The sequence below is a fragment of the Schistocerca nitens genome, chromosome 7 (assembly GCF_023898315.1).
Source record: "Schistocerca nitens isolate TAMUIC-IGC-003100 chromosome 7, iqSchNite1.1, whole genome shotgun sequence".
Lineage (NCBI taxonomy): Eukaryota > Metazoa > Arthropoda > Insecta > Orthoptera > Acrididae > Schistocerca > Schistocerca nitens.
Genome location: NC_064620.1, coordinates 439,521,831 through 439,546,955, shown reverse-complemented (window position 1 = coordinate 439,546,955; position 25,125 = coordinate 439,521,831).

Genomic DNA, 25,125 nt, shown 5'->3' with positions numbered 1-25,125 from the left:
AGGAGACGCAAATACTAGCGGCCACAAGCGGATATTACGGAAGGCTCTACAGGGAGGCAATCGAAATCGCCAAACACCATAATAATTTCAGTCGAAAGGAGGAGGGCGTGAAATTAAACGGTATATGGATGCCGGTGTTGAAGAAGATGTGTATCACCCGTCCACTACTGGGTGATGACAACGGCGATCGACGGCAGCGGACAGCGGCCAATTGGACTGACGTTTTCAAAACACGTGACATCACGCCTCTGCGGGGGAACGCGCGGACGCGGAATTTAGCGACAGTCAGTAGCGAGCCAGTGGGTATGTTGGACCTTCCATCGAGCTACTGAGCCTCTTGAAGATGTCCTCCGCAGACGGGGACGAAACGTCGGGAATTGACACAGAATTCATCAACCGACCACGGCATAACATCCCGGATAATTATAATGGACATTAAGTTCCGTGCCTGCAGCCGTCAGCGCTGGTCCCGGAGCCGGTGGAAGTCGGCTCCCTTTTACGGTAGTCGCCATCTTGACAGCCACCGTCGCCGGCGGATGGGCTGCTCTTCTCGGCGGCTGTCCAACGAGCTGCCTCGGCTCCCTCTGCAGTCGTAGAGAGGCCTCCGTCTTCGTTTGCTGCTCTGCCTCTGGATGTGCGTGTGCACCATCTGTCCGGTTTTCAGCGTGGTGTCCCTGGGTGGTCTCAGGGCGGGAGCTCTGCACCGGCTCCAGTTTCGGCTCCCGTCTCCTCAGTGCTCCTGCATCCAACCCCCGCCCCCTCCCTCCCTCGTCTACACTACACGACAACATTGAGGAGATTTGGAGGTGAGCCGTGTTATCACTTTATCAATACCACTCACTGATCACAGTGGTACAAGATCTGGCGGCCCCAACGGAACACGCCGCTGAGCATGGCCTCCAGTGGCTCGGTACTAGAGCACCCTCTGCTGACGCAATATAGGACGGCCAGCGGCAACCAGACGGCCCACTCACACTTGGCGCCTCTTCACTAATTTACGTCATGCTGAGGCCGCCTAGTCGCGGCTCCGACTCCATTGTTCGTGCTTAGTTCAGAGACCCTCTGTTGTAACCTCAGGAAAAAGCCAAGTCTAATCACAATCGCTCTCAGGCAGTACGACGGAAAAATTATGTAAACATTAAGTGAGTTAAAGTGTAAAGCTGGACGCTGGGCGCGGCAGAGGGGTCATAAAGAAACACGACGCAGCTGGATAGCCGAGGCGGAAGTCCGAACTGCCAGGCAGCTGCGCGTGATAAGAAAGTAAAGACTCCAAGTTATAAAGAGACAAAAGAAGCTCTGTGATAAGCAGTCAATTACGAGCATCAACACAGAGCACTTCTGGTTAGAGAGAGAAGTCTGGGAGTGGAGAGAGAAAGAAAGAGGGCCTTTGGTGGGGACAGCACTACGTCATGAGGAGCCAATGAAGGGCTCAGGATACAGTGCTTGACCATATAGAGAGAGACACCTCTATCCCTCCACCAAGCTTCTGAAGAAAAATAATGAAATTAGTACTTAAGAAATACCAAAGAAGGACAAGTTGCATTAGACGCTACGTCATACCAAGCGCTGGCGGGGTCGAAAGGGGAAAGCTAACAAAACTCGGGAGCACGCCGCTCCTCCCTCTCTCTCTCTCTCTCCCTCTCTCTCTCTCTCTCTCTCTCTCTCTCTGTCTCTCTCGAGGTTAGGCTCCCGGTAGCGACAGTAGTCAGCGTGGATAGCACAATGCTAGGAAGTGGGTGGGCTGAGGAGCGGGCTATAGGCGGGCAGCCGGAGATAGTCGCTGATGAGCTCTTAGGGCATAGCCGCAGGACAGAGAGTACTGAAGAGCTATCAGGCAGTCGGAACGGTGAGGTTAGTCACCGTCTCTGTAATAGACTTGGCCCTTCTGCAGGTACAATCTCTACGCATTTAGGGTGATCTGTATTTCGTTCTGAATAAACTAGAACTTCCGTAACGTTCGCAAGAGTTTAATTCCACCCATTCCCTAGCATTGTACCTTCACACCAGTGATTTCAAGATCTTAGCCAGATCAGTCTCCCTCTCACTAAGGTCAACCGGCTAAATCCCTTTCACGAACCGTATCGCTCAATCCCTTGCAAACCCCACGCTTGGGACGCGACACCTCGACCGTGTTGCTTTTGTTAAAGTTGCTCTCTACTTCTTGCTGCGTTATTTGTAATGAGTCTTCGTTCGCTTAGAGAAATACAATCTTCTGCTTACTGTGTTAACTTGTTTGCTAATCATTTCTGATACTGTCCAGATTTCTTTCGGCGACAATTACCTCTCTTTACTATTGTGTACGAAGTCGTGCAGAACATCTTTTCTGTGTAAAGCCGTGTAAATTTTCCTTGAGTTCTGTCCAAACTATTGATGTAACCAGGCATGGTACAGACCCACTACCTTCCGGCTCTTTTTAGCATTTATCGATTGATCAGGCACTCCACAACCCTTTTTAGTTTTAAACTGATCCAGCACTCCCCCATCTGGCAAAGAGCAAGACACGGGCTTTAACGGTCGGCGATTAGCAAGTTTTCTGGTCACTTGTGAGTTACAGGTTGCTCAGAATTAGTTAACTGTTCGTTTTCAAAGTGCGTAAGTTTGCGCTTTACTCGAATTAGTAGTCAAAAGTTTTGTTCAGGAAAGACTACAAAAAAAAAAAAAAATGGCTCTGAGCACTATGGGACTTAACATCTGTGCTCATCAGTCCCCTAGAACTTAGAACTACTTAAACCTAACTAACCTAAGGACATCACACACATCCATGCCCGAGGCAGGATTCGAACCTGCGACCGTAGCAGCCGCGCGGCTCCGGACTGAGGGCCTAGAGGAAAGACTGCATTTTTAGTCTAAAAGTTTCACTGTGTAGTGTGGACTTGAGTGTAAGTGCTTTGTTCTGGGTACACTGTTGAACAAATGTTTTCAACAGGTGCGTTAGTTAAATTCAGAACTTGCTTATTACGTAACTGATGCACACTTAAGTTCCACAGAGTGAATTTTTAGTAAATTTTACTAATTTTCGTGAAGTGTGAGAGCGGCTTTTACTCTGATCTGCTACTGCGTGAAGTTCACAAATCCTTCGGTTTACTGATTGCTTTCGATGCATTATCTGTTACTTCTGTTTTCTAATTCTTTCAATCATGATTTTAGTTCCAGTGTAAGTATTCAGGTTGAAGTTGTATTTATGTGTGGCACCGTGCATCACATGAGTTTGCGGAGAGGATTCCCACTAGAAGAATGGTTTATTTAATAGCTCTCAATTCACTGATTAGATCTAATACGCATGGCTGAATTTATTGCCCACCCACTGAGGACCCAGGTAACTGCATCACACTCAACTCCCTGAGCGCAACGAATAACTATATGACTCGCAATGTTCCGAAATATTGGGATTTATTTAAATTATTGACTTATTAAATATGTCGGACTTTTATTTCCGTCCCTGGAGATCTCCTTCTGTGATCGTTGTCCATACTGATATCAATACTTCGTGTAATTTCTTCTCTAGCTTTCTGTCACGTTAATGATCGGGTGTTGCTAGACTCAGAATTATTCGCATCCTAACGCATCCATACTCCCTATTTCTTCCCATGAGGTTAACATGTTGATGATGTTAAAGGTAAGGATTGTTTAACATGTTGATGTTAAAGGCAAGGATTGTTTGTGTTAATCCACCATATGTCTCAAGGAACCATGTTAATTAAGTTTTTCTTGGTGTACAATATGTGCTTTGACAATGAAAGGTTTTCTTTGTAATAAATGTCCATTCTACATTGTCAAGTCACTTTCGCTAGTAACCCCACTCATGACCCATCGTTTCCCTGAAGTCCTTGTAAAATGATAAAAGAAAAAACATGCCGTTAGGAAATGTTTGGCAAAACTATAAAGATACATTTTAGTAAGATATATTTTCCTGTATTTTTGTGTCGAAATCTTCGCATTAATTTCGTTGCGCATTTCATTAATCTACAGGATCATAAAAAAAGTTTTATCGGTATTTCGTATGACGTCACACACAGTGAAACTGAAGCACAGAAATGCTAGTTTCCTCTGTTTCTAAGAGTGATAAATCTCTTCACAAGTCCATGGAGTATGGCGAAACAGGTGTCCTCGAGAATGATTATAAACTGAGGGTAAGATATGGATACTATAACAACAAAATTTTGGGGTACCTTTTTTTAATGTTTATGTTGTTATGCGAATTGGTCTCGGAATCCACGAGACGAAGAATCTGCTGTTCGATAAGAGCTGTTGAGGAAGAGGATTGTATTCTATTACGTTTCTGTAAATGTTCACTGCCGCCTAGACAGTAGAAGAGCGCTGAAATCGCCACCACATCTAGGAATCGCTCTAATTTCCCGTGAACATAGTAACAACCAAAAATATCCATAATATACAGTGATTGCTAAAGTTAAAGTACAGGGTGATTCAAAAGAATACCACAACTTTAAAAATGTGTATTTAATGAAAGAAACATAATATAACCTTCTGTTATACATCATTACAAAGAGTATTTAAAAAGGTTTTTTTTTCACTCAAAAACAAGTTCAGAGATGTTCAATATGGCCCCCTCCAGACACACGAGCAATATCAACCCGATACTCCAACTCGTTCCACACTCTCTGTAGCATATCAGGCGTAACAGTTTGGATAGCTGCTGTTATTTCTCGTTTCAAATCATCAATGGTGGCTGGGAGAGGTGGCCGAAACACCATATCCTTAACATACCCCCATAAGAAAAAATCGCAGGGGGTAAGATCAGGGCTTCTTGGAGGCCAGTGATGAAGTGCTCTGTCACGGGCTGCCTGGCGGCCGATCCATCGCCTCGGGTAGTTGACGTTCAGGTTTCATAACTAAACTTTTTCGTAGGACTCTCCATACAGTTGATTGTGGAATTTGCAGCTCTCTGCTAGCTCTGTGAGTCGATTTTCCTGGGCTGCGAACAAATGCTTGCTGGATGCGTGCTACATTTTCATCACTCGTTCTCGGCCGTCCAGAACTTTTCCCTTTGCAAAAACACCCATTCTCTGTAAACTGTTTATACCAACGTTAAATACACCACCAATCAGGAGGTTTAACACCATACTTCGTTCGTAATGCACGCTGAACAACTGTCGTCGATTCACTTCTGCCGTACTCAATAACAAAAAAAGCTTTCTGTTGAGCGGTCGCCATCTTAGCATCAACTGACGCTGACGCCTAGTCAACAGCGCCTCAAGCGAACAAATGTACAACTAAATGAAACTTTATAGCTCCCTTAATTCGCCGACAGATAGTGCTTAGCTCTGCCTTTTGTCGTTGCAGAGTTTTAAATTCCTAAAGTTGTGGTATTCTTTTTGAATCACCCTGTATTGCCCGCCGGCCTCACAAGTGGAATGAACCTGCACTTTAGAGCACTTTCTGATAAATACTAGAAATCTGTGAAAGTTCTGTAATGAATAAAAAGTCTGTAATCAGATTGTACGAGGGGTAAGTGCAAAGTCTTGGCCACCGCCCTTTCCCCCTTCCCCTCCCCCCCCCCTCACCCTCTGTATGGACAGCGGTACAAAACCCATCCTCTTTTCCTCTTCATTCCTCCCTTCCCCCTCATGGTACCATGTTGCTTGATGAACGTTAATCTTGTGTTAGAACCTGACTATATTTGCAGGAGGAACTGCAGAGGAATGATACTTTGTGCCAGTGTGCAAAGTACTTTCAACTCTGTACATCTGGCCTGCGTGTTATACATGTAGATGCTATCTTAGAGAAATCACGTAGAATACTTCTCCGACCCTGTCGTTGCTTGCAAATGAAACTGCAAACACGACTGAGAAATTTTTGGATGTGAGGTCCGCCAGTTACGCAAAACACCGTTTTTCTCAGTACCCAAACATGTTTCGGCACCACTGTGCCATCATCAGTGGATTTTCGTTTTTATTCTGCAATGTGAATATTTTTGTTAAATGATTATAAAATTATGTGCATTTTTAGTTCAAACAACAGATCGTTTGTTTTTGTAAATACCTTTCATTTGATGAGCATGAATTTTCTGGATCACTTTTGTGTTAATAATTACAGGTAGCTGGTCATCTGAAACCAAACGATGTTGATGAGAAAAGTTTTATGAGGGGAGTTAACCTATCTTCTAGGATGTAATTTAGTTTTTCGCGCCTATTTTCGTATTTACTTACGTTTTCGTGTGGCAAGCACTTCCATTCTCCGCATCATGCTGAGATGTTGCGATGCATACATAACTATAACAAGTATTTTCCACAAATAACGTAGTAAAACACTTTTCACTACACCAGAACACAGTGTGATTGTGGTTTGTTATGTGTCCCAGTCAAGTCAGTGTTCATTTGTTCACCAGAGAGTTCGGTGCCAAATTTGAATTTTGTTTGCATTGTACCTTTGTGCCTTTGTGTGTGTGTGTGTGTGTAGAGTTTATCTGTACTGTTTTTACTTTTAAAGTTCTTTTAGTGTGTTAAATAGTGTGCCCTTGCAGAGTGTAGTGTATTCGTTTAAGACCTGTTTTCCTTCTGCTATTGCCTTCTGTATATGGAAGTTTTCCCCAATGGCCAGTTTGCTGTATAGGCTGTGGCTGGGTTTTAGTATTCTAAAGTCTGTTTCTATTGTGGTTGGGTGGTGATTGTTGGCTATAAGGTGGTCAGAAAATGTGCTATGGGAGCTGTTGCTTTTTAAACCTCTGAGATGTTCCGAATATCTTGTTTTGCAGTTTCTGCATGTTTGTCCTATGTATACTCACTGACAAGTGTTGCATGTGAGTTCATATATTCTTGATCTGTTAAATTTACACACACACACACACACACACACACACACACACACACAAAGGTAAAATGCAAACAAAATTCAAATTTGGCACCGAACTCGCTGGTGAACAAATGAACACTGACTTGGCTGGGACACATAACAAACCACAATCACACTGTGTTCTGGTGTAGTGAAAAGTGTTTTACTACGTTATTTGTGGAAAATACATCTCAGCATGATGCGGAGAATGGAAGTGCTTGCCACACGAAAACGTAAGTAAATACGAAAATAGGCGCAATAAACTAAATTGCATCCTAGATGATAGGTTAACTACCCTCATAAAACTTTTCTCATCAACATCGTTTGGTTGCAGATGACCAGCTACCTGTAATTATTAACACAAAAGTGATCCAGAAAATTCATGCTCACCAAATGAAAGGTATTTACAAAAACAAACGATCTATTGTTTGAACTAAAAATGCACATAATTTTATAATCATTTAACAAAAATGTTCACATTGCAGAATAAATAAAAACGAAAATCTACTGATGATGGCACAGTGGTGCCGAAACATGTTTGGGTACTGAGAAAAACGGTGTTTTGCGTAACTGGCGGACCTCACATCCAAGAATTTCAACTGCAAACACGGCCGATACACGGAGTTGAAAATCAAAAAGATGATATACGACTGAGAAACTTCTTTTCGTTATCTCTGAATCATGTATTCTTGCTGAAAAGGTACATCAATTTCTATTTTTTAGGAAATATAGACGATCAATTACAGTGATTGCTCTTGTTGTCGCTTGCCGTTTTTCTAATCTTTCCAAAGTGCCTAACTTCCCAGTACAAATATTTATGTAACAGAGTAAATGAGTCTCCGAACACCTGAGATACGAGAGTAGACGGGAAATTTCCTTTTGTCCGCATTTTCTGGTCAGCCGTATCGCGCTGCGCCGCGCACGGCAAGAAACGACCCTCACCCCAAGCTGTACTTCGCAAATTCCACATTTAAAGAATGAATGCGGCGTAAATGTGCCTTCCCACCCGCGCTGTAGGGCTCTTTGCATTATTCGGCAAGCACCGGGCTGCTAATGGCTGCGATAAAACTCATAGCAGCTTCAAGAAAAATCTGCCAAAAACTGTTTGCTTCGAAGTGGTACACTTTAAAATATCACCACGCAATAGAATGGCATTTTTCTCTATATATAGTCTCCAGACACCTTAAAGCCATTCACGGATAGTCCGGAAGGCATTTTCTAAGAGCCTTTCATGATCTCTTCCACGTTGTCACTTGCAATTACATTCAAGTATTCTTACTTACGTTCATCTTTCCCTCTGCGCAGAACAGTTTCTAAAACAGAAAGAATAGAAATTAAGTCTTAGTAGCCCGTGGACAATGAAGCATTGAGAAACGGAGGAGAAGCGTGGATCACGAACAGGACAAGGGTATTCAGCGAAGTTGATAGTTTCACTTTTGAACGAACCAACCGAATTCGCTTTTATCGATTTAGGGAAGCGACTTGGAAAATCTGAAAGGTACGGCGGTAAGTTGAACCCCACTCCTTCCTCTGATTTACGTGCTGCGGTCTGAGCAATTTTAATAATGATCTGTTGTTCATCCTCTGAACATTCCTTTCTGTTTACTTTTATTGCTACTTCCTACACGTTTGAATAATCATGTGTAACAGTTATAATTCGTCAGTTTGTTCTTTTCCGCTATTAACATTAATAACCCATCAAAGATAAACAGAAACAGAGATATTCATATCGTTTTTATTATGTATTTACGGATATGAAAGACGTTTTCCTTAGAGGTAAATAAGTTTCTTATTTGCACTACTAATGTTTGTAAGGTGCAGACCTTTCGTGGAGTGGCCGCAACGCCTGCCACTAGCCTCTGCTGCCACTTGGTCTAGCTCAGTGACGAAGGGAGAGTGCGTTAAATAAATTAAATAAATACAATCAACATCAGATTCGGGTTATTCAGAAAATTACCTTTTGTTTAAAATATATCTCGAGCTCATTAATTTGTTACTTTACAAGTCGCTATGAAACTAATTCTCACAGACGATATGAGAGCATCATCAGATTGCATATATAGTGAACTATGGTCTCGTGTGGGCTGACGAAATTTCTGGATCCTAATTTGATCAATTCTACGAGGGTCATTCAATAATTAGAGACAAATTGGTCTTGGGAAAAAACTGTTAGTAAGACAAGTTTGATACTTTTCTGCCTTTAAGTTGGCATCACTGGGATGAGCCATGATGAGCTGATGTGTCAACATTGGTTTTTTTATAACCTCAAAAATACATTTCAAGATGGCAAGTCCGCTTAAAACTTCCACATTAGTTGAACAACGTTCTGTTATTCGTTTTTTACTTGTTAAAGGCGAGAGACCAGTGATATATACCGTAGAATGTCTAAAGTTTAGAGTGAAGGTTGTATGAATCTTGCAAATTTTTTCAAGAGGGTTGAGCAGAATTCGATTTTCACTCTGCAGCGGAGTGTGCACTGATTTGAAACTTCCTGGCAGATTAAAACTGAGCCGAGACTCGAACTCGGGACCATTGCCTTTCACGGGCAAGTGCTCTACCAACTGAGCTACCCAAGCACGACTCACGCCCCGTCCTCACAGCTTTACTTCTGCCAGTACCTCGTCTCTTATCTTCCAAACTTTACAGAAGCTCCCCTGCGAACCTTGCAGAACTAGCACTCCTGAAAGAAACGATATTGCGGAGACATGGCTTAGCCACAGCGTGGGGGATGTTTAGATTTCACTCTGCAGCGGAGTGTGCGCTGATATGAAACTTCCTGGCAGATTAAAACTGTGTGCCGGACCGAGCCGAGACTCGAACTCGGGATGGCGTGTTTAATCCTAGAACACCTTAGGTGACTCTTCGACACTCATTACGTCATATTTTCTTTTTTATTAACCGTAAATATTTGTACTGCAATTTCATCATTTACCTATTCTCTTAGCATCATATTTTGCTTCTATAAATGACAAGCAATAATATTTTATATTACTTCTAACAGAGTACCTAAATTGATTTTTAAAAATATTGGTACTTTAACTCATTTCAATTTTTAATTTCTTTACTTCATTTATAGTTTATTGTTAACTTTATATCTCTGCAATATAATGATCAATTGTTGACTGATATATGGTAGTCGCTTTGAGGTTTGGAATTATTTGCTGGTTTCAGGGATTTCTGTGGTGAAGAGTCGGACTACGTACCAAATTATGAAGATAAGGATGGTGAAGTCGATCATGTAACTGCTGTCAGTGAAGAAAGTGATGTGAATGACTTAGCATAAGTAAGGAAACACAATGTAATAAAATACCAAGTTGAACAGTCATGCTCCCTTCTTTGAAAACTACTGTTAGCACCTGCAGACCTATTTGAAATATACAACTGTACAGTTTACTAACGATGAAGCCGAAAGGGTGCTTAAGGAAAAGAAGCTTGAGAAGAGTTGAAGTCAATGCGATAGCGCAAAAATAAGACCTCTGATTGGTCTTTTGATAACAGCTGGTTATTTGAAATGTAGTGCTACTTCCTAAAATACATCGTACATAAAATTTAATTACTGAAGATGCTTCTAAGTCTGACGTAATAATGTACTACAACGAGACGAAAGGTGGAGCGGACTCATTAAATCATATGGTGCTTACTTACTCCTGCAAAAGAAAAACAAGAACATGACCCTTGGCATTGTTCATTAACTCAGTTGATGCATGGGGAGTTGCAGCATAAGTAACGGTTTTGAATAAAGACCCGACATATCACGTCAAGAAGATGTAGCTTGGCGTCAGACTTTTCTTGCCGGACCCACTGAAGATGTGGTTCAACCACATATCTAAAGAGGGCCAAAATTAGGACTTCAGAAACCTATTCTTCATTGTATGAAAAGTGTTGTGCATAAACTTCAAGACTGCAGAGAAGAAGCATTGTTACCTGTCTGATCCTAAAAACGGAAGAATGTAGAAAATTATTTGTAGTAACTACAGAAGAAACGTACGTGGTGAGCATTCAGTCTCTGTGGTGAAGCGCAACAGTTGCAAAACACTGTTATGCCTTCCTATGCATGCTGTGTGGTTCTTTAGTAGATACAGGATCGAGGTAACAGACGATGTTCGCGAGCAGACAATTCAGATATTAATTTATTCTGCATCTAATGTCATATAGCAACATTCGTTGCTGTATTTTCAGCGTTAGTTGCTAACAGTAGATTTGAATGTAGAAACATATACAGATACGAAAGATTAAATCTGTCATTCTTCAATACAATGTCTGTTCGGAAGATGTGGAGCCCTGGCCACTATGAAAGTCTGTAAATGTTGTTCAACTGTCGATCACACAGATTGGGATAAGTACACCGGCAGCTGGAGCTCATCTCATTGGCAGCGGCGTAAGCGTTCGTGGCAGCGCCCTCGTGTCGCGGTGGCGGCTGTAGGAAACACGCGCGTATTTGATAGTGCGGCCGAGCGGGTATCTTTTCCAGAAATAAATTTAATCAATATAATATAAAAATTTATAGCAGATACACGGAATCTTTTCAGGATGTATCATTCAGTGATATTTAGAAAATAAATAAAAATTGTTACTTAAACACATTAAATATTCATATTGATATTACTAAACCGTGCTAAAATACCATTTATTCATATTTTCACTGTTCTTAGTGAAACAATGACATTATGAACAAAAAATACCTAAGAGTCCCGCAGACTCACCTTAGATGTGTACCGTGATAAATAAGCTTTGGCGTTCTAGGATTAAGCAAAAATAAAAAAAAAAAAAACTCTCGGTTTCTTACGGAATGGCAAACCGATTATTTCTTTAGCCAGGTAAAGGACAACTGCGTGCGTTTACAGTGCTATCCAAGTGCATCAGTTGGTAAAAAAAAGGAATGTCGAATGTCACTTCAAAACCGTTCGCATGGGGACTAAAAAGGATTTCTCAGTGGATTCTGCTCCAAGAAAAGATGTAAAGCAGCTAAAATCCAAAGTTGACGGTCAACAGTCAACTGTTTAAAGCCATTAGACAAGGATAAAGCCGGAACAGAGGCGTTATTCGAAGTTTCAAAAATTATTACGCAGAACAAGAAACTATACGATGAAGCTGAATTTATAAAATGTGCATTTTTAGAAGCTGCAGATTCATTATTCGTTAGTTTCAGAAGCAAGATCTGATTAAAATTCAGTTTATATTTACTATAAACTTAGGTTTATAGGCAATAAACAAATGTAATGTTTTAAGAAGGTTCCTGTTTCTGTCCTGGTTTCTTTCTGTAGCTCACAGTAGTATTTTAAAACGGTACAGTAGCACAGAAGTCACCCAGGTTCGGCGACCGCTGTTCCATGTTACCAGTGGCTCACTACTAAACTCCTGGTCACAGGATACATTACAGTATGTTACAATGTCTAACAGCTATAGCTAATGGAACCCAATTATCCTATTTTTATTTTATTTTCTCGACTGTCTGGAGGAAGTCCTCAGAAATCTAGTGATTACCTTAGAGGGCATCAGTATCATAGGGAAGATGCTGGTGGAGACAGCAGATCATCATCTCGTCTGATCAGTTAAATCCCAACAGGTCCTTAGGCGCTCCTAAGCCGCCAGTACGTCATTGATTGTCTTTATTACTAACGATAACAGAATAAGTTGTCTAAAAAAATGTCTTGCAAACAGCCGCGCGGGATTAGCCGCGCGGTCAGGGGCGCTGCAGTCACGGACTGTGCGGCTGGTCCCGGTGGAGGTTCGAGTCCTCCCACGGGCATGGGTGTGTGTGTGTGTGTTTGTCCTTAGGATAATTTACGTTAAGTAATGTGTAAGCTTATGGACTGATGACCTTAACAGTTAAGTCCCATAAGATTTCACATACATTTGAACATTTTTTTGTCTTGCAAACAAGGCAAACTCCAGAATTGGTCATAAATTTGAAACTTTTTTTCTGTTGCACATTCATTTCAATCACAGAGTGATCATCCTTAGTGCAAGACTAAGTCCTGTGGACTCATACAGTCATGCACAAATTACAACTTCAAACACAGGTGTTTAACGTGAAGAACATGCCAACTAGCAGATAAGATTGTTATCTGCTAGTTGACACGTTCTTCACCTTAAACACCTGTGTCTGAAGTTGTATTTTGTGCACGATTGTGTGAGTACACAGGACTTAGTCTTGCACGAAGGATGATCACTCTGTGATTGAAATCGATATGTGGTAATAATAATAAAAAAAACGGTTTCAGATTTATACGACCAACGCTGGAGTGCTCCTTGTTTGCAATACTTATTGTGTGGCCGTGGTGTACAAATTACTAACGAAACTCAATCTCAAGAAAATTTATGAGACGTGTCTACTTAAACTTGGTACCTACAACACAACTTATACGTACGTTACCTTCGAACAGTTTCGAAGATATTACTTCCAGATAAGTGTATGTCCCTTCAAAACCTGGTTAAAGTGTCGCAGCACGAAATGTACGGCATAGTTTCCGTGCCTATTACCTAGTGGCCCCGCAACCACATCACCTACGCACTGGCTGCTACAATACTACAGCGATATTACACCAAACTGTCATTGAATCACCACTGTAGAACAAATACATGTCTACAAGCAGCGAGAAAGTATACAGGATGTTATTTCCCGTCACTCGCGAATCTTTTAACACCTGCGAGCACATGCCACTGTGGTGGCCTGATCTGCTGCTAAGGAATTTAGCTCAACACGCACGTTTTTAAGCTGCTGTTCGCATTGATCTCCTTTGCCACTGATTCCTGCTTTTATAGTTGTTCTGCACGGTGCAAGTTCGTCATAGCACTCGACACCTTTTACCGACAAACATCTGATCGCCTTGCTCGACTCCCTTTCGAGCGAACTATGCATTTGTTCACAATTCCTCAGATTATACCGTACCCCATCGATTTTAAATGCCAATCGTTCGTCTGCTGTATCGACTATGTCGTTGGTACGGCCGAGTTCTCTTATTAGCTTTCCCACATCTAGCGTTACATCTCCGAACTTTCCGTCTACTATCCCCAAAAATCAGCTTTAACATTTCCAATATCACACTTAAAGTGACTCCACTTACTAATGAGTTTGAGTTGGCTTGCAGTAATTAAGCTACCTTATTTCCTACAACATCCCCACACTCTGATTTAATACTATCTGGCCCGCTAACATTACCTGATCCACATAGACCTGATGTCAGCATCCATCTCCGACGGCAGATCGTTTAAATCCATACATATTTACTCTTTCGGCGACTGTTCTTAACCAATCAGGTCTTGTTTTCTACTTCCGCACTGCTGTTGTTGTTGACGCGTATGTGGCCGCCGACGCCGCTACTGCTGTGTGATCTGCTCTCCTCCGCGCTGCCATCTAACGTCGTCTTGTCGCTTCTTCTGCCGTAAATTACGCGTACTGACACCCAGTTTCTGCTAACTTCACTATTCGCACTCAACTACTGCAAAGTCATATAGCTCTGTGGTCCCCCACCAAACTGCCTACCTTGATTTAAATATTGGCCCTGGATCATTTTGTTGGATGTCTGATACTGGACTTGAGACCCTCATTTGAGATCTACTCTATTTTGACACGCAGTACAGGAATGCGTAGTTCATTGTATATGAGTACCTCGGCCAGTGAAAGAGGCTGATTATCCACTTGAAGGGGTAGAGCAAATTAAGAACCTGACTGCAGTTTTTGTTGCCCGTCGTAGTGGTGGTGGGTTGTACATTATCACAGTTATGCTTTGCAGTGATGTTGGTACCACCTGCATAAGTTATACAAGTAATTAGAAATTCTTAGTGTGGTAAGTTTACGAATTAAATTAAATGAATCTGCTTAATGATACATAATTGCGACAACCAACGAAAACTACCAACAATTTAAATTTTGATGAATTTGTTATTTATTCATCAATGATGAACACGATAAACAGAATGGTCTCCACAAGAAAAACATACGGATGTAGCGCCATATAAAGTGACGATTACAACTACGGGCACTAAAGCTTGCGAATGCACGCTTCAAGTGGAGGAACATTTTTTAAATTAAAATTTCTCTGCAAATGTGTGTAATATAAAGCCCTATAGCGTATTAACTAACAATCGATAACCCACACAGACACAGTTCAAGAGTACGTTAAACAAAACATAATTTTTAAGCATTATTAAAACCATACAGGCTAATCAGTAACGACTACCAAAAGCAATAGTAATAATTTGAAGTCCCGGCATTCTATAGTCTGACACTCGCAACACTGAAAGTGGTTGCCGATTCCAGGTGCAAACAGCCCAGTCAACTGGTGTTCAAAACAGCCTTTTTCGTAACAGAACTGCACAAGTTTTTTTCTCATAGTCTCTATATTTTTTAGGGTGTTAAATCAGAAATTAAAGTTTTGTCTTTTAGGAGGCCAGCATCAAAACCAAAAAATACAAGAAAACAAAAAATCAAAATTTTCGCACATTTCCAGTTTTTCGCTTACATCTCGAAAGATGTACGTTTTTTGAAGATGACCACTCCATACAGAATTCAACTAGACGAAATTTACTATAAAATGCGCTAGTCGGGCTTCATTTTCTGACGGGCTGTATCGGCGCTTGGGAGCGCTGATTTAAGGCCCTTCAGCGAAAAAGTCAAAAACGCCCAATCTCACCACACTACACTACAACTGGAAAAATATGTCACCAATAAAAACCGCTAAATCACGAAAAAGTACATCTTTCTTACAAGAGACGACTGTAACATTCAATTTTCTGATAAGAGGGAAGGAGCAAAGCGAAAATTACTAAACAACACCTTTTGTACCCTACAGCCAAACGATTCCTCCCACCTCTCTTTCTTTCATCGGCGCTATAGTTTCGGTGTATTACCATTAAAAGAGGTTGTTTTGAATGAACTGAAGGCAACGCATGTTTGATGAAAACATTGACAGATTATATGTACAACAAGTTAGGTACATGACAATAAAGACAAAGATTAATATGAAATCTGTGAGTAGTAAGGCAAGTGTATCATGAAAAGAGTTGACATCGAGGCCAGGATTGGGTCATCATTTCGAGTAGGTTCTTCATTTGAAAAAGAAAGAAGCCATTTTGTGATAGAATTGTGATAGACAGCTCTTCGCAGAAGAGCTTCTGTGAAGTTTGGAAGGTAGGAGACGGGGTACTGGCAGAATTGAAGCTGTGAGGAGAGGTCATGAGTTGTGCTTGGATAGCTCAGTTGGTAGAGCACTTGCTCGCGAAAGACAGAGGTCCTGAGTTCGAGTTTCGGTCCGGTTGGCTGTGAGCACTATGGGACTTAACTTCTGAGGTCATCAGTCCCCTAGAACTTAAAACTACTTAAATCTAACTAACCTAAGGACATCACACACATCCATGCCCGAGACAGGATTCGAACCTGCGACCGTAGCGGTCACACGGTTCCAAACTGTAGCGCCTAGAACCGCTCGGCCACTTCGGCCGGCAGTTTCGGTCCGGCACACAGTTTTAATCTGCCAGGAAGTTTCAGAATATGGATCCAAAAGACGGAAAAGTATGTATGAAGAAATATGTGTACTGGCCGCTTCATTAAATTTCGGGCGTGAAGTCGGATAAACTCAACTTCTACTAATATATCTGCTGTGTATTGTTTAGCCAACTTCATAGTGAGCGGAATTCCTGACGCCCCAGCACTCGCTCCGTCCTTTGATCTCGCGGACCGCGCCACTGCGCATGCGGCAACAGGTACGTAAGGCGCCAGAACGTTGATCGACGGTAAAGAGATACAACATGCGCATGAATTACATCTGTGGCTATGCGGTCGATCCTTGCTGGGATATCGATGTATCACTGCGAGCTGTAATGTGACGACACCTTTGTAAGTTTACTACGGAAAGTGCTGGATAGCATGATTTAAGTAAACTGAATCTATCTCTATTAATTAAATTCATCGCCAGCCGAATTTCAATTACTTATTTCATTACTGAGTCCAAGAAAGATGCATTCGAGGCTAAAATTTCGACGTTTCCGTACACCATTGAGAGACCAATGTCAATCTAGCGCTCTGCGACCGCCGATTTATTAGGTTGTAAAAGCCTGGTGTACCTGCTGTGCTGTGTGCGTCTCTCATGGACTGTACGTGTCGTGTGTCCGATCTATGAACGGCCACACTCACGGTGGTCTTGTAAACCCCAGGCTTCCGAAGCACCAAAGCATCTTCAATGGAAGTCAAGAATGCTTCTGTCTTTGGTGGAGGACGAAAAATAATTTTTGCTTTGTGTTAGAAGGGCGGATCCGTCCTATTTTTGATGATAGGCGTTGAATATATGGCAGCAAAACCACGGATATAAAACTTTCCGTGTCTCCTCTGCTTTCCTTATGCTCACCGTTGAGTTCATTCGTAGTGCCTTATGCATCTGCTGTGGAGAATTCCCGTTGGCTTCAAGAACTCTCTGCAAGTGTAGAAGCGCGTCCTCCATACTGATCTCGTCAGCAGTAATGTGTGCTCTAAGACAGTTGTGAGAAAACTCAACTTCTCAGAAGGATGGTGGGAGCTATTTGCGCGTAAATATAAATCCGTATGCTTCGGTTTCCAATAAATGGCATGTCACAAAATTCATTATCTTTGCTTCGTACCAAAACATCCAAATATGGCATGCATCCCTCTTTCTCGATTCCCATTGCGAACTGGATATGCTTATGAATGGAATTCAGATGCTTTAAAAATTCTTTTAATTTATTTTCACAATGAGCCACACTACATAAGTGTCACCAACATGCCTCCAAAATGCCGTGGGCTGCAAGTCCTCCGTAATCAAGATGGCCACTAAGGGTAACAAGGGACACATTGACATTCCAGGGTGGATCGTTCGCGCAGCCACAGATCTAATTTATGCAATGTTGTACCTAGTTGCTGTCGATCAACGTCCTGGCGCCTTGTGTATCTGTGGCCGCATCGCAGGGAGGGGGGGGGGGGGGGAGGAAGGAGGAGGAGAGGATGGTTGGGGAGCGGTGCGTGAGCTTAAAAGGACAGAAAGCGTGCCGGAGAGTCATGAATTCGGCTCACTCTGAAGATAACTGAACGATACACAGTCGAAATATCAGAAAAAAATACTGCGTGCGGCTGCACGCCCGAAATTTAATGCACTGATGTCATGGAAGCAGTTTTTTGCTCGGCTCCATTTGGGTGTTGTTACTCAGGTGATGTTTCTTAAGCAGTAGAAGATCCGGGTGCATTGTCTTGGGCAATGGAAGGTCCAGACAAAGCGTCAGGGACTGTGCAAGGTCCAGGCGGAACAGCGTTGCTGTTCTTCAACTTAAAAAGAAAGTTATTGAAAGACTGATGTTGTGGTTCAGAAAAATCTGTTAGTAAAAGTGTTTAATGCTGCATGAATGTATACCTACTGTCACTTCAGATGCTTCAGACAGTGGTAATGCAAAGGACTCGTCCTATCGTCTTCGTCTTTAACATCAAAACTGTCGTCGACGTTGCAGCACGACCCTTCACCTTTATTGTCGATCTTGGCAGCCTGTCTTGCATTAGCAAGATATTAGCTGAAGAAGCCTCTCGGGAGGGGAAAAAAGCAGAGTACACCGCAATTACATCGCCGATGAGAGAAAGGTGGCAGGCGCTCTTTGGCTGTAGGGTGCAGAAGGCATTTTTCGTAATTTTCGATTTGCTCCCTCCTCCATTATGAGTAAATTGAATGTTACACTCGTCTTTTATAGGAAACGTAGTGAGGTTTTTGTTGATAACATACACTGCCCCCCCCCCCCAAAAAAAAGGTTCACCTGGAAAGACGACGTCGATTTTGATCCAATGACAGCATATTCCACATGGAGGATAGTAGATATACTGATGGCGGGGTGGTCCTTTCGGAAAATTGCTGCGCTAGTTGGATGTGCTGCGCAACTCTAGCGACGATGATGGTAACAGCGGTCATGAGAATATTTCCAAAACTGTAGACGAGGCTCTGGGCGTCTATGCAGCAAAGACGCCTGCCAGGATCGTCATACTGTAAGTATAGTAGTGGCGGATCGCACAGCTACCGTAGCACAGATAAGAGGGCTTGTGAGTGCAGACGCGTCAACACGAACTCACCAACTGTTTGCGAAACGGTTATTAGCTGTGGGACTACAGGCACGCACACCTCTAGCCACAGCATCGAAGTGCACTACTCGACTGGTGCCGTCGAGGGATCACTTTAGAGATAGAATCGCGCGCCGTGGTATTCAGCGATGGAAGTATATCCTGCCTGCAGGCAAGTGATAGTCATTTGCGCGGACGAGGTAGACGTGGTGAGTGCTGTCTCGTACAGTGCATTCGTCCAAGTCAAACTGGCCGCACCCCAGGCTCTGTGGTCCGGGGTGCGATGTGCTACAGTTCTCGTTCACCTTTGATGTTTCTGGAGGGGACCTTAACCAGCAATCAGTACGTGCAGAATCATGTTAGACCCGTTATTTTGCCATTGTTGCAACGGGAAGCTGATGTATTATTCCAACATGATAAAGCTCATCCATACACTGCCTGTGAAACTCAACGTGCTCTGATATACGCGGAGCAACTTTTCTGGCCTTCATGATGACCTTGTCTCCAATAGAGACTGTATCTAAGTTTTATGTCAGAGTTTGCTATAGATACCTGCTCGACAACCACCCTGCAGTCCAAGTAATCGAAGCCAATACACGCTACCACAATTGATGGAAAATGTATCACTGCACTACTTACACATCGAAACTGCGCAAAAATATGTACTAGGGATTGAAAAAAATTATCTTAATGACCCAAGTACTGCAAAAAGCGATCGCAGAGGATTGCAGAGGGCAGCAGTTGCAGATATTTCTTCCTCAATGAACGCTTCTTACCTAACCAACAAGGAGGTATCTTACACTCTCCCCCTCCCCTCCCCTCCCCTCCCCTCCCCTCCCCTCCCTACTACCCCCATCCATTCCTCTCCTTACCTTAGGTTGGGATAGAAGCCTGTTCTGTCTTGCTGCTCGAGGTCCACAAAGAATTCCTTCTGGTGGCACTGATGTGTTGTCTCCAGTCTGCGGAAATCAGTCACAGATACACAAAAGAGAAGAAGATACTTCATGCAATCTGTTAAACGTATTTCTTGGGAAGATGTGCCTCCCTGCAACAAGAAGTATATTCCGGAGAACTCTCCATACCGCTTTTTCGTATGTCTGCTGCCCCCCGCATAAAGTTATTGCAGACCCGGTGCATCCTCCCACCAATCTGGTTGCAGAGTCTTCAGTACAATGCATCCCCGATAAGCACATGGCTGGGCTGTCGGCCTTATCAACGCCGACAGAAGCACATTCAATAGAGCATGACCCAGCATCTCTCAGAACAAAGCCATGATAATTGAAGGCTATCAAGATCGCGGATTATTTGTCTAATGGGACGGCTGCTACCTCCTGTGGAACTCACCCACCACTCCTCTAGTAGCCCCAGCAGCAAGTGCACCCATTCTGAAGGGTAAAAGCACTGCACTGTAACATTCGTATTTAACATCAACACATCTCTTATAATCAAGTATCTATTAAAAAGGAAAACACAATCATGATGATAATAAATGTTTTTCAAAGAATACAGACACAGTCCATTTTCTTTTCGTTTTATGAGTATAATCGGCATAGTTTTTACATTCAACAAACAGGATGCAGTGCGCATTTTGTGATATCCGACAAAGTACACCACCGCTGATTACATATGATCAGACTGCAAAGACATGTCCACCCTGCGTATAATAGGTAAAAGAACTTCCACTATTTTTCTGTAAAAACTCCAAAAAGTAGATCAAATGCATTGCATCTGCAGAATATTTGGTTGTGAGTGACTGGACGCATTCGAGTGTAGTACTGTGCCATTAGACTATTGTGCTGTCCTGTACAATGCATAAGAATAATACGCATCAAGGACTGTCTTCATCCTTCCGATGGACATATAGCACACAAAATAGCGGAGTTGGGATCATTATGTGCAGTAATCGTGGATCTTTAAGAGTATAAAAGGAGGCGTGATAGATGCAGCAGGATGCCATGGTTTGTTGTTATTACTGGAGCATCTAGACAATATTGTTACGAACTATCGGTAATATAACTTACATCAAAGGTCTTACACTCGTTAGTAGGATTAATCTAAATGTGCTTACATCCCATACAGAATCGTTTTGCGAAGAGGTTTTCGATATTTACAAGGTTGTAGCACTGTCGAAAATAATGCACAAGCGGTTGAAATCGAGGATATGTATGCATAGTCTCTAAATGTATGTATATAGAGCTGTCAGTGGTGGATGCCTGCGGTTTGCATGCAATACTTGCTAACGGTTCGCCTATAAATTACGTTGTCAGGCGTGCGCCCTCTGTATGCTCGGGGAGGGAAAACTCTCACGCTCTAGGATGCTAAGTGCAGCCAGTACACTGTCAGTTAACGAATAACTTATTACCAGGATAAAAATACTCGAAATCTACAGTTTGTAGATCTCCTTATATGGTTGTGGTGTCATATCAGAGTTGGAAAGTGTTTACAAAAGTAGCGAAGCTCATCTAGTAAGCCGTAAGAGCATATATTTACGGTAAAAAAAATCGAAGAAACAGCAAAAATCAACTCTGTGCACTTGATGTCAACTCCCTTTTGCAGATCCCTACATGGTAGAGTGGAGGTCAGATGAACATGTGGATCTGTACCAGACTTTGAGTTTCCATCAAGTGCATTGTTACCTGAGTTTGCAGACAAACTCTCTGAGGTGCTGTAGCATCTAGCGTTAAAAAGTTTTTTGGCTTTTCACATTTAACCAAATATAACATTGATGATGATAATTCATGGCAATGTTTGCCGACAAGATAAAGAATGCAACCTTTTAACACTAGATTGCGTACTCACGGCAGTTCCCCTTGGCCGTTTTTTGGTACGACTTGGAATGAGAGAAAAATTAATGAATGATCGACGATGCGTCGGTTCTCGATTGTGTTTAGGAGACGTACGGATTGATTGCGTGAAAATAGTTTCTCAAATGACCTCTTAACCCGGATTGCTTTCACGCAATCAGACTCTTCAATGAAATTACCTAAGGGACCTATTTGAATAATAAAAAAAATGCAAAACAGTGAAATTTTGTAAAAAAAAGTTGTCAGATCGGAAACTGAACACATTAATGGTCCCCCAAATACAATCGAGACACCGCGATAAAGAGCGAACCTGTAACAAAGTTCATTTAAACATAAACATTATTTGTGGTTAATTTAAAGAAAAGAATAAGCATAGATTTTCTGTACAGTGAAGCATCAATATATTCTTAAAGAACAAAGGCGTTAAACTATAAACATTAACAAATGTACAATGTTTACAAAACTTACATTTTTATGTTTTTCTCATACATGGAACAGTCCAACAATCGCTGCTTTTGTATGTGTGATATTTTGTAAAAATTAAATGTCCTGGCGTGCGCGTAAGTATTTTTTATCGTCACAAAGTTTACAAAAGCGTTTTTGTTTTCTTGGTGATAACGTGGTTTTTCACACTAAATGAAATATAACTTGTAGCGGTGCTACACAACACGTCTTAACAAGTCGGCGACCAAACATCAAAGGTAATGAAGTACATGTTAACATATCGGCGACCAGAAGTACAACCAACTATAAAGACTCTAGAATTTTCCTAACAAATGATAAATTGTTCTTTCTTCTGTTTCGCAGCTTCTTGCTATCAAGCGCTGCGGCAATGATTTTAAATATCTGCGCCCAGCGAGTCATAGTGTTTAAAAGTACATTTTAAACGCTGGCCGCGCGTCTTGGTATAGGCGCACGTTATAAACAGATTTCGTTTCTTTACTCTTGCGTTGTCATGCTTAGTATCATTACAAACTGCAGCTCGATAGCTGTCCTTTTCTCATATGCAAAATGTCTGAAATCCAATAATATCACATTGCTTCCCGCGTGAGGAGCGATGACTCCGTCAGGATCATCGTGACTCACGCGTAGTCGTGATATTATTGCTTTCGTGAAACAAGTTAGTATTACTTGCAAAAATTCTTTACAATAGATTTTACACACTACATCAGGCAAAGTGGTTAACATACAGAGTATCAGGTAAGTATATTCGTACGACTGAAATTGATAGTAATTTGTCCATATGGTAACTACATGACAACTGAACTGTGCTCTTTCTAATGTATTGTACAAGGATAACAAATGTTCATTTCTCGGTAAAAGATAATGAAATTAAGACAAAGATACACATACATAGATACATTATACATGGCATAATAAATATTAAAAAATAACAAAGAAATAAATTACTTGACTTCGCAGGAAGTCTGGGAGCTGGGTGCACTCGTGGAAAAAATATGTTACAAAAAATTGACATTCTTGTTTTACAATGACATATTACAGGAATATTTTTGTCGTTGTTTCGTCGAAGATTTCTTGCAGTAAATACGTAGCACTTTACTTATTTGTGGTTTTCATGACCTGCAAAAAAAAATGTTTCACTACACTTGGGTAGGTATGAGTTGCACTGGGAGTGGTAGAACTTCGGGTATAAATGATAGCACTGCTCTTGAGTGGGGAAATTGATTACACTTTCACAGTGGAGGAAAAGTAGGGCATCACTTTCACTGTGGAAGTTGGAGTAGTTGTCGGGGTGTGATGTTGCGTTGGAAATACGTCGTGGGTCAGGAACTGGAAGACTGGTTCTGCAACATGTTGAGCCGTATGGTGGCGGTCTCTGTTTCACTTGACACATGTCCGTGCTTCCATTTATGTTTTCGTACATGAAAAATACAGAAAAAAAATCTGTATTAGAATGTGCTTACTTACTAATAACTTAGTGTAAAAGAAAATTGGATTAGGTAAGGATGACAATTGTTTATGTACATAAGGTCTCATTCTCTTAGGAATGCTTAGTTCTCATATTTATCTATTTTTCTGGATTTATTTGGTTCGACACGTTTTCGTCATTACTCGGCCGGTAGCAATTATCAAAATCGAGCTTAAGACTCTTCCGATTAGTGTCTTTATAATTTCACAAGGTACATGAGTGCTTAATTCATTGCTTTATCATATTTTATTTTGAATGCATTGCAAACATATTTGGCATCCGCGCTCGTTGTGCAAAGAAAAATTGATTGTTGAGCGCTCAGCGTACACAGTGTTACGTCCGTTGGTCACAATCACGTGATAATAACTTGACAGTTCCACCAACGCTAGCAGCAGTATTCTGCGAAAAGCAGAGCGTTTGGTGTCTACTAGCTGTGGTGTGAGTTTTTACACTGTTTTTCATCGACTCTGGATTACGGAAGCAGCCAGATGCAGCGACTCCCGCAGCTGTTTCGAAGAATGTGTCCGTGGAAAGGCGTACAGTACCGTTTGTGGTAAGTACAACACTTTCTCTCTTCGGCTTTCTACATCGTGGTTTCGTGGTACAAGTACTTATAACATTACTTCACACGCGGTACTTCACACGTATCCTTGGAGTTATCATCTTTTCAGTTCACACGTTATTGTTAATTCGTGTTCACATTCTTTGGTCGTCATGTTAAGGTTCACACGCACCACTTTTATACGTGTCCATTAATTACTTGTCTATAGGCGGTTCACACGCAGCAGCATATACGTGTCCATTTATTACTGACTGCATTATTACTACAAAGTACAGTTAACATTTAGTATATATATCATGTCTAAAAATTATTTACAAAGAAATATTTAGTCTCTATGACTACAAGGCCTGACGAAAAGCGTGTCTCTTGTTCGTAGTTTGTGCTTCCTAGGCACTTTAGGTTTACATTTTGTTCGAAATCTTGTTATTCTTTTCTTTTTAGAATAGTTACTCTTTTCTCAAGTTCAGCTCTTTTATTTTCTCTCTATTACGTCGTTAGTTTGAAGACATAGCCAATGTGGCTTCGTTTACGTGATGAACAGTTCGTGTTCAAACTACCATTAGGGAAATTAGGAAGCTCGGTGTTCCCTGTCGTGCAATTGCACATAACAAATCTTAACTGAACTCGCAATTTGCGGAGAATAAGCATAGCCCGTCGACAACCAATGTGTCACGACTATCCATTCGTATAGCCTGTATGTATCAATCATGCAACCAGCCCGTAAAATTCACTTCTCTACTGGATAAGGTAGGATGGTAAGGATACTGGTTAGAGGAAAACACAAAAGACTTTTATGGAGTGAAGAGATTTGAATACACAGTGTTAATGACGTATGATATGATGAGCTTAACATAAATTATTATCACCTTAGTTTTTCGTGACAAATAGTATAATTAAATCGATACAGTAGTTTCAGTGTCGTCTGATCCAGCTCTCTAAACAATTTTCTATGCATATCTAAAATTACTTAAACCATGCATTAGCAGTGAAC